General features: G+C 44.0%; 1 pseudogene; it reads left to right on the top strand.

The window, feature by feature from the left end:
- Positions 1-1,001: 1,001 nt before the first annotated feature.
- On the top strand, positions 1,002-11,045 carry LOC129691648 (RNA-binding protein EWS-like; annotated as a pseudogene).
- Positions 11,046-11,369: the final 324 nt, after the last annotated feature.

Below are 11,369 nucleotides of genomic sequence, written 5' to 3'. Positions count from 1 at the left end.
TGTCTAGAAGTAGTGAATCCTAGGAACAACAACTCTCCCTGGAACTCACATATTAATTTATACACTCTCTTCACTAAGAGAAATCCAAGCTTCTTGAAGAAGTGACTGGTCCCTGGAGCTGGAGAACTATGAATGCAGAATGAGTTCCCAAGGCTTGTTTGCACCTGGGAGTAAGGAAGTATTTAACACTGGGAAGAGGAGAGGCATGTCAAAATAACACAGGAGCAGACTGAAGAAGATGCCACTGGCCAAATCTGGAATCATTTGAGCAAAAATAATGACGTAACAGAATGCAATGGGCATGGTGATGACAGGAAAGTTCTATCCTACAGGCGAGCACAAAAGGGAGCCCAGGAAAAGCAGAGAAGTAAGAATATCATCAGGTGGCCATCTTCACAACCATAATCGGTTTCCACCCATCATCAAAGGACCCTAAAAACTAGTGAGTAAATTCTGATGAAAAACAAGATATTTATGCAGTAGCTTATCCTAAGACACTTCACCTCTAAGGAAAACAGTGCCAAAACATAACAGTGTAGTCACAAGAAAACCTCAGAGTCCCAAATAGAGGCCTGTCTCATCAGGTATTGCCAGGGTCAGAAAAGCAAAGAATTCCTGAGGAACTGCAGAGTAAACTGGATTAAAGACAAAAGTGACCCAGTCACTCCTAGGGCACCTGGAAATTTGAGCATGGTCTGGAGTTTAGGGTTTCATCAGTGTTCATACCCTGCTTTCGAGCATCTTTCTGTGGTTATGGACAACAAATGTGTTTTGAGGAGATATACACTGCCACACACAGGGACACACACAAATCTGCAAGTCATTTTCAAGCGGTGTGAAGAAGAAATACAAGCAGAGGGAGAAACAGAGGGGGACAGGGCAGGAGGGGGGAGGGGGACTGAAGGAGCTGGAGGGAGGGAGAAGGAGAAGGGGAGGATGAATTCTCACAATTGGAACACACTTGGGGAAACACACCCTTTCCACTTAGCTGTAAAAGTGAAATGACTGCAGAACTTAAGACGCTTTCCACGAAGGAAAGTGGGAAAATCTTCGTTTGGCAAGGAAAGGAGCTACAGAGGAGCTTGAGCTCTGCCAGAGGTTGCACAGGTAATAAACAGGAGAGCAACAGGTAGAGACTGGCTGGCTCTGCCCAGTGACTTAGTCACACACATCAAATGTTCAAAACATTCGAATCTGCAGAGGCAGAAGTCAAATGGGTGACTGCCTAGAGGTGGGAGCTCTGAGCCGGGGTGGTCATGCTTCAAAGTACAGGGCTTGTTTTAGGGGTAATTAAAAAGTATCCTAAAACTGATTATGATGCTGGCTGAGACTAGAAAACACTGGATTATACGCTATAAGTGGGTGAATTGTACAGTATGTAAATTATAGGCTGTGTGAGTTATATTTCAATAAAGTTATTCCTAAAGGGCCCCCCCAAATTAACCAGTGAAATCTAAGCTCAGAAACTTTAGTTCCTGAATAATCCTGTGGCTATGGCTTTATCCTGGGCACAAATAACTCCTCAAGAATAAGGAACAATCTTCCTGGCACCACAGATAACAGTGAGGGCTGGGCGGCTGCTCATTAAAATCCTAGCCTGCACTTGGCTGAAGCTGGAGACCAGCAAACCCAATTAGAGGGTAGATGATACACGGCTTGCCAAGAGGGTCAGCCCCACATGCAGCGCTCAGTTGTTTGAAGACCTAGCACCAAGTGCAGGCGAAAGAGAGAAATGGACCGTTTGCATTGAAAACAAAGGAGCAAGGATCCAGACACGCTTGGAGGGACCTGAACGTTAGCCTCCCCTCCTGGTGCACACTTAATGTGGGAAAGCACTGGAATGTGAAAGTCTGATTCTAAAAGATCTCTGACTTTCTCCCGTGTACATTTCTGCACCCTTCAAATGCTGGCAAAGCCATTTGCCAGCACATAGCAATCTAGACCTTTCTGTTCTTCCCATTTGAAGTACTTTCCTACTGGGTAAGTAGGGAGATATCTTAAGCTGGAATTTAAACCTTGATGCTTTGCAGAATTAGAAAGTCAGAACCGAGCTTGAATTGAACTAAAATAACCACTTAGAGCACTGGTTGTCAACCTGTGAGTCACAACCCCTCTGGGGGTCACATACCAGGTATCTTTCATAACAGGTGCTTACACTGTCATTCATTACAGCAGCAACAAAACAGTTTTATGCCTGGGGGTCACCACAACATGAAGACTGTAGTAAGGCGTCACAGCGTTAGGAAAGTTGAGAAGCACTGGCTTAGAGTATGGATTCTTGGAACCTTTGGTAAAGCTACTTACAGAATCATGTGAAGTCCTCTCTAGACCCATATGGCAATCTAATTTTTTATGACATTGGTAAAATAAACCACCAGTAGGAACTGGAACGACAGAAAGGATGGTGGCTCATCCCCAAATAGTCATGTGTCTTGAAACCAAGTTTTGATTGAGTCCTGCTTGATCTTTCTTGTGTTTCCTGCAGGCAAAAAGCAGGGCCATCCTGATTTGGGCTCCCATCTCACAGTATATCTAAAAACCAGCCTAAGATGGATGAAAAGCTTATGCCCAAAAAATAAAACTGTAAAAATACTGGAAGAACATAAAGTGTAGAAAGCTCGATGGTGCTTGTTTTGGTAATGATTTGGGACTATTACCAAAAGCATAGGTAACAAAAGAAAAAAAATAGGCAATTACATATCAAAAAGTAAAAGGCTCTGAACAGCCAAGAAAACAAGCAGTAAAGTAAAGACAGCCCCCGAAATGGAGAACCTATAGAATGAGAGAGTACTTGTGCATATCATGCTTTTGAAGATGCTGCCAGTAGTAAGGGCCAGGAAGCCTGCGATCTTTTAGAATCAGACTTTAACATCCCAGTGCTTAATTCCCACAATAAGCACATTCTTATCACCACCATGGAAAGAATTTGGAGACATGCAAAGTGAAACATCTAGAGAGATTTTATTACAAATTAGAAACAAATTATAAACATCTAGGAAATTTATTACTTCTTTATTAAAAAAAAAAAAAGTACATACCGAAAGACTGAGTGGAGGCATCCCTAGAATATGTTATATGCACTGGAGGTTTGGAAGCCCATCTAAGGTCAAGCTAATGGGAAAAGTGAAGGCAGGAAATTCCTAGAATTGGTCACATTTTTTTTAATTGATGACTTCCCCTTTTCTCTGTTGTGTGAGGTTTTCAGATGTGTTGTGGCATCAGACACATGATGGGAACAACCAATTCTATAAGGCTAAAGAGCTAGAAATGTCATTACAACAAAGCTAAAGAAGTTAGCTGTCGGCCCCTGGGCCAGGTGGTTCTAGCCAGGTTTCTCACTGCTTAAGTGGCCACATGACATCTTCCTGTCACATGCCACTGTGTCCCCTTTTAAGAACACTGTACTTCCCTCTTTCTTGATGCTATCCTATATCCACACAATCTCAGGACTCAATGAGCTTGGAAAATGTAGGATTTACATCTCAGGATGTACTGAGTTTAAACCCAAATTAGATAAGGAAGTCAGATAATACACTAGTAAGAAAAGCAAGAACATGACTAAAAATTGGAATTAAAGAGACTTCTCCAAATGGCAAACAAATGGTGCCAGGCAAATGGGCATTCCTAGTATCACTAATCAATAAAACAATGGCCATGCTTGTTAGAAGACTATTATAAAATAGCAGAAGACAATGAGCATTGGTAGGGATGAGAATAAAAATCTTGTGTACTCTTAGTGGGGGTATAAATTAATATAGACATTCTGGAAAACAGTATGGAGGTTCCTCAAGAAATTAAAAATAGAACTACCACATGATCCGGTGATTCCACTACAGGCTGCAGATGCAAAGGAAATGAAACCAGCATGTCAAAGCACATCTGCATGTTTATTTGCATTGTAGTATTATTCCTGATTGACAAGAGATGGAACTAATCTGAATGCCTGAGCCGATGAATAGGCCAAGAAATATGATAGCATACACAATGGAATCACGGTCAACCTTAATGAATCATGGAAGCCATCATTGTAAATGACATGGAGGAACTGGAGGACGTTATGTTACATGAAACAAGCCAAGAGCAGAGACAAAACACCACATATCCTCACCCACACATGAGCGTAAGAAGGGAAAATTCACAGAATCAGAGAGAAGTTGGTACTTTCCAGGACTGGGGTGGTAGGGTCAGGGAGATGTTGATCAGATGAACCAAGGTCGACTTTGACAGGAGGAGTAATCTCAAAGTGGTTGTTGAGCATCATGATGGTTTCAGTTAACAATACTGTAAGCTTGAAAATTGTTAATGCATTTTAAGTGTTCACAAAAATAAAAGTTTCTGAGACAATGTGTATGCTAAACACTGATTTAGGCATTCCATAGTGTATACACACATGTAGCAAAACATCCTACCATGTACCATAACTTCAATTTTTATAGGACACCAACACTGGAATCCTGGCTCATTCCATCCTGAGGTTGTTAGCTCCTCTTTGTGAGACGGTCACCAAAGCTGGACAACTCAAATAGCAACATTTCGTATCCCAAGTCTGAGAGCTTTCTGGTGGACTGAGTGAGGCACAAAACACACCTGGTACGGTGCCTGCCACGTAGAAGCCGGCCGCTCGTACCAACCGCTATAGTTACTCAAAAGAAGAAACTGTTTGAATCCTGTGGTGCCTCCCCGAATTCATGCTGCCAGTGAGAAAGGTGTAAGCTTCTAAGACTCAGTTTTCCAATTCAAAAGGAAGAATACAGCAAAAGTAAAAATTAAGAAAAATGTATGTGACGGCGGTTTGTAAATTACACATGGTGCTGTCTTTAATAATGCTGGCCGTGGAACTAATATTAGTATTTCACTGTTCCAAACAGCACTGACTATTGTCACATCCTCATGAAGACAGACTACGTTTTTTCCTGATGAACATATATATGCTCATACATGTGCATGCGTGAGCGCATGCACACACACATAGGTAGCGATCATTAGGAAATAGAATGTTACGTGTTGTCTGGTGGCTGATTTTTGTTTGGGGGAGGTTGCTGTTCGTTGTCTTTTGGTTTGTTTGTTTGTCTTTGAGAGGACCTCAGTGAATGCTTCTCCTTGTAGTTTGCCAAAACAAGCAACAGCCACAAGCAAAACATTTGCACAAACACACACAAAGGCTTGAAAGATTGCAAATCGCATCGGCTTCTCTACAGGGAAAAAATGAGATAACATGAGAAATACAGATAAGGTCATCAAAAAAAAAAAAAAAAAAAAAAGCAACCTGATCTGGATGGTTGGGTTTCTGGCCACATGCACAGAACTTTCCCGTGGACCTATTTTGAGGTTAGAGGGAGAAGTGTCAGATTTGAGAATCAGCACCCAGAGCTGTGGTAAGTACAAACCACCTGGAGCTACGACCTCCAACCTCCGCATCCCAGACTCAGCAGGTCAGGGGTGTGGTGCTGAGATCCACCCTATCTAGCAAGCTGCCATGTGACCCAGTCTGAAAGCCCCAGTCTGGACAGCACAGGGAATTCTGTGATCATTCTCAGCTCCATGGGGAAGGCTAGGAAGATGGCTCTAGGTCATCTCATTTTAAACATGAGCATTACTCCAAACAGAAAGAAACAGGAAGCACTGTGGTCAAGAAAATCCACCATTTGTTGAAACGTGTTCTGGGACCCATGGAGAGCATAGACTCTCTGACTTCAGGGCCTGCAAGGCCCTCATCCGTACTAAATGTAGGTGGCCTGCTGGTCAGCAGTTATGCAATATAAGCATAAAGAAAATCACCTGCCTTTGAGAAGACACCTGGATCGCTCAGAGATCCAAGCACAGAGCTAGAGCCCTGAAAGGACCTGAGCCATCATTAGGTGGAGCTCCAAACCAGATCAGCTCTCTCTTCTGTCTCTTCATTGTTGAGTAGTATCTAACATGACATGGCCCATAAAAAAACCATTCTTGCAGGGGCTGGAGTGATGGCTCAGCAGTTATAAGAGTACTGTCTGCTCCTCCAGAGGTCCTGAGTTCAATTTTCAGCAATCACAGGGTGGCTCACAACCATCTATATCCTCTGCGGGTGTACATGCAGATAGAATACTCATAGACATTAAATGAATAAAATCTTTCAAAAAAAGCATTCTTACTCTTATAATGGGGTACATTTATTAAGAACGATCAGTGTTTATTAAGGGTCTGCTACATCCTAGACCTTTCCATAATCTTCCATCAACCTGTAAAATGGGAGCTATTGTAACTGCCCTTATTTTCCAGATGAGAAAACTTGGATTGAGGAACTGGCCTTCTGAGATGGATCCACCTGTTGATGTTGCAACATGACCTTCCTATCTGCAAAGTTCATCCTTGAGAACTACATAATTGAGTTATAAAAAAAAAAAAATCTTGTATTTTAAATAAGTTTATAATTTTGTACTGGAGCACATTAAGTTATCCTGGGATGCATGTGGCTCGTGGGATGTGGGCTGGAGACAGCTGTGTGTCCTAAGTCATAAACCCAGTGACTAACTGGCTGGGTTGCAAACAAAAGCACGCAGACGCCTTATGTTCAGACAACTCAGGCAGCCAGGAAGAACGCCTTCTCCCAGCTCCCTCCCAGCTCTAAAACTGAACTGGTCTTGAAGACTCCTCAGAAACGAAGCAATTACAAATGTGAGTCTTGCCACTAATCTTGAAAAAATAAAAAATAAAAGATTCTGGTCACCATCTACTTCACAATGACTTAGAAAAACAAAAATATCTTTGTCCCGTCAGCCTTGCGCATATTCTTTATGTTCTTAGATGGACAAGAATCTTCTTTGTCTGTAGACCACTGCTGGCTTCTGTCCTAGTGGTCAAGTCCTCCTTCCTCAGTGAGATGGGAGAATCTTAGTCTTTTTCTTAGTTGGAAGTAAAGAAAACAAGCTGCTGAAGAAAAAGCTTCCACGACAATGTAGCGCCAAAAGGTTCATCATGAATTTACAGCTTAATGTATCTCACAGCCTGCAGGACAGGCAGGCACTGGCTAGGCCTTCCCACGCATTAGGAAGTGTGGTTTTGCCATACAGCCAGAGAGCTCCCGGGTTCCTTGTGCTCTGAAGCCAAGGCTGACCCTCTTTTTTTTTTCCCCTTTTTCATTCCTTTTGTCCTTTAAGACAGACCCCTTCGGCAGAAAGCCCAAAGAGGAAGGGGCTTGTGAGCATCAGATACAGAATAGTTTGGAAGGGATAGGCTGGTAGTTCCTGGGTTTGGGGGGGTATTGGGGGAATGCTCTCAGATGTGCTTTTTAGAGTCGTCACCATCATCGGGCGTGGGGTCGCTGGAATCTTCGCCCCCTCGAGTGGCTGGCGGGGAATGCATTCTGTGTGTCTGTGCCCAGGAAGGGTAGAATGATAAGGCCAGTCGAATTAAGGCCAGTCTGTGTGTCAGACTTGGGTTTGGCCTGCCCAGTGCAGTGGAAACAAGTAGGTTTCTCCCCCGCATTTGGACTGAGTGAGGTTACACTGCCACCATGTGGATGCTCCAGAACGAACTTGGAAAATGAAGCTGTGGCTACAAGGAGCCATCACATGTAACCTGGGGGACTTGGGGATGGGGACAAAAAGAGAAAGACAATTTTGTTGTTTTTGTTTTTGTTTTTTAAGATGTCTTGATTTGTCAGGGAAAACAGAAGTCACATTGGTCAAGAAGATAGTCTACATCGGTGAGCACGACTTGTTGCCAAACAGATACTAGTTGAAACTTACCAAATGAATAGCTCTTTTCCCAGCCTCAGTTGCCTTGACTGTACAATGGGCACACTCGAAGTCCCTCTAGGCTGTTGTTAGAATAACAAGGTCGTACACACAGTGCTCTCTTCCTGCCATGTCTGGCTGTTATTATGGAGATAAGAAAGGAGCTGTGAGGCCTTACACAATGTCCCAGTCCCCTGCTAGGACTCTCTCCATTTTCACCTGTCCTTACCTTGGTTTGAACCTTAACCATTTCATGTTTCCCTGCCCTTGAAGTACAAGCTTCAGAGCAGTCAAATGGTGTGTTCCAAATCTTATCTGCATCATCTTGTAGCTTTGTGGTCTTGGGGCATTTAAACCTTAAAGCTCTGTGGTTCTTTATTCCAACATTTGGGGCATGGAAGCAAGAAGATGGAGTTTAAGGGTATTCTCTGCTAGATAGTTAGATGCAATCATGGACACATGAGACCCTATTTCAAAAAAACAAAAATAGATGACAGCAAAATCTTGATTTTCCTCATCTGTAAAAGAGGGTTAAGAACCCCCAGGTTTCCTAGTTACAGAAGGAACTGGATCTGGAGTGTACAAAGCTTCAGTGTAATGTCTGGGGCAATCACTGTTACTGTCGTGACTGTACCACACTAAGGACAGAGCAGGGCAGCACAATTCCCCGTTCTTTACCTTGTCCTCCAACAAAGAACAAAGCCTTTAGGGTGAGCTAACATCCAAGAGCTACTGAGTAACTAGACAGGCAGCAACTAGTCACATTTCATTGCTTCTAATATTAAAGTGTATTTTGTAGTCAAGGTTAATACTGCTGAGTAGTGGTGGTGCACACCTTTAATCTCAGCACTTAGTAGAGGCGCTCCCTGCCTGAGCAGAGGCAGATGGATTTCTGAGTTCAAGACCAACCTGGTCTCCATAGCGAGTTCCAAGACAGCAAGAGTTACACAAAAGAAAGTCTCAAAACAAACAAATACAACAGAAAGGCTAATACTCAAAATATTTTTATTTTATTTCACAGCTTCATCTTTCATCAAAATCCAGTCATTTCAAATCAAGGAAAAATCTTAGAACTAGTGAAAAGATTTGGAATTGATGACGAACTTGATAATATCCATCACCACGAACTCTGAAGGTCCGGACTTACAGTGACACCTGAATGATCCTAACCAGAGTAACGCAAACTCAAAGCTACAGTGATCTTAGCTCTAATGTTTCATAAGCCTCCTTTGTTGGGGCGGCTGTAAGCCACCTCTAACCCTGACCCTTCCTCCCACCCACTGACCATTGTTCAGTCAGTCTCACAGCTACCTTCCTGGACTCTGACCCCACGAGGCTGCACTTTCTCTACTAAGCTATAGGCAACCCTCTAGCCAGCAGAGGGACCACTGGCATTTCCCACACCTGCCCCCTTTTCCTGTCTCTCTCCTTAAACATCCCCTCCTCAGCAACTTTCCTCATTGCTGCTTCCATTAAAATATAGAAAATGCAGAGCCCCTGAGAGCATTTAAGGTATTGGAATCTTCGTTAGGGTTAGCTGATAGAAGCCATAATAATACATATACATGTATAATAAACATATATTAGAGAAAAATCATCTTTTATTTGAAAAGATATCTTATAGGATTTCCTTAAGTGACAGATTTTTTTCCAGGACATTCAAAATGTCATTTAGGAGAGAAAACGGAGTCCACAGGTTACAGTACCTACAGCCAAGCTGCCATCAAGCTGGGCTGTAGTACTTACACCACTCATCCAATCTAAGGATATACACAGACCACCTAGACAGATGGGCACCAAAGCTATGGAACCTATGAACAACCTACTGATGTCAGCTATGCTAGACCACTTCCACCCATGGGCAGACTGCACACGGGACTTCTTATGGACAGCCTCCCACTGCATACCGCTCAACAGCCCATGGGCTTACAGCCTGTCCAAGTGTGATACTGGCGTTTACTGCACAAGCACTGCTCCAGTCACCACAACCCAGGCTTCTTAGGCAGCTTAGTCCTATATGCACCCAGCCTGCTTACCCAGCCTATAGACAGTGGGTAAGAGCCACCACGCATGAAAGACCACAGGCTGATAACAAGGCCACTGAGCCCAGCCAACTCCAATCTAGCAAAGGGAGTTAGAACCAGCCCAGCCTGGGAAATGAGCAGAGTAACTGCAGCTACCGCCAGGTACCTGGAAGCTACTCCGTGCAGCCAGTCAGCGTACCTCCGTCCTATCCGCCTGCCAGCCACTCCTCCCCATGGCTGACTCAATGATCAGAGCTGTTATTCTCAGCAGAATACCCATGAGCGACCCAGCAGCTACGGATAGCAGAGTAGCGGCGGTCAACAAAGCAGCTATGGGTTGGCAATTTCTCTCTAATTTTCCCCTCCTCACACTGGACCCTAAAGCCTGGCTTCAAGTCGAAAGTGCCAACAGAGCAGCCACCGAGCACAGCAGACTTGATTCTGACAAGACCATCCCAGCAGCATATGTAATAGAAGTTTTGGCTTCTTTGTAAACTCAGTTATGTTACGTAAACATGCTTTTGCTTTAACCCCAAGTGTGGGATTTCAGTTGAGCTTTACTTTGTCCACAGCTGTTAATTGTCTTGCACAGGGTGTGGCTTTTGCCAGCTGGTAATGTCTACCTCCTGCCATGTGCCACAGAGAGGGATGTGGTCTAGGACTCTGGGGATAAATATAAGAGCCCCGAGAAAGAGAGAGGATGGTGTGCAGTGATGCTGTGTGGTGTAGCAGTTTGAGAGACCAGAGAGACAGATGCTATGGCAGGTTGGAGCAGAGAGAGAGAGAAATGCTTCAGGGTGCAGCAGCTTGGAAGAGACTGCTGGCTGCTGTTTGCTGTTGATGGAGATTGGTAAATCCCCCCAAAAGAACCCTTTGATGATGCTAAACAGCCAGGAGAAGTAAAGGGGTTTGTGCCCTCATCCCACTAACATTCTCTTTCTTATGGGGGAGGGGGGTTGGTGGAAAGAAGGTAGAGGCCTAAACACCACAAATAAAATAGACTTTAAAAAAAGACCATTACAAGTGTGAGTCTTTATGGGCAGGAGTCTGGAAATTTTTCTACAGCAAAAGAGAATTGGAACATGAGTCCCTGATACTGAGGCAGGGTAGAAGACATGACCAGCGGTGGGCCAGGAGGAGGACACAGTGGAATGGGTGCCAGAGATCCAAAGTGGCTTTAATAAGCCTGGCGACCCCCATGGCTGAAGGACCAGAGATTGATCTAGGCATTCTTATAGATCCAGATGAAGACTCTGACAACAGTGCAATTTATGTGCAAGGACCGTACAGCAATGCAACTTTATGATCCGGCAGCCTGTGGGTTGTCAAGATGAACAAGAGAACTTGACAACCCACGATCCACATCTACCTAGATAAGGCGCCAGAAAAGCATCACAGCATCCTGTGAAGATCTACCAACTACCAAGGCTGCCTGCCATCGAATGGCTTGATGGGAAAGGTTTTTCAAGGAAGCAAACTGAGAGTTTATTTTGCTTCCCACTCAACCCCACCCCCACAAAAATCCTCCAAGGAATAGCAGTTAGAGTGACATGCCACCTTGAGAGAGCAGAGAGCAGAGAGGTGCCACCACTAGTACTGGTTGCTCAGGGGGTCTTAGAGGACCAATGAG

This window comes from Psammomys obesus, unplaced genomic scaffold (genome assembly GCF_907164565.1).
Source record: "Psammomys obesus unplaced genomic scaffold, mPsaObe1.curated_primary_1811, whole genome shotgun sequence".
Taxonomy (NCBI): Eukaryota; Metazoa; Chordata; class Mammalia; order Rodentia; family Muridae; genus Psammomys; species Psammomys obesus.
Note: the sequence above shows the minus strand (reverse complement) of the source record. Positions and strands in the feature narration are given on the sequence as shown.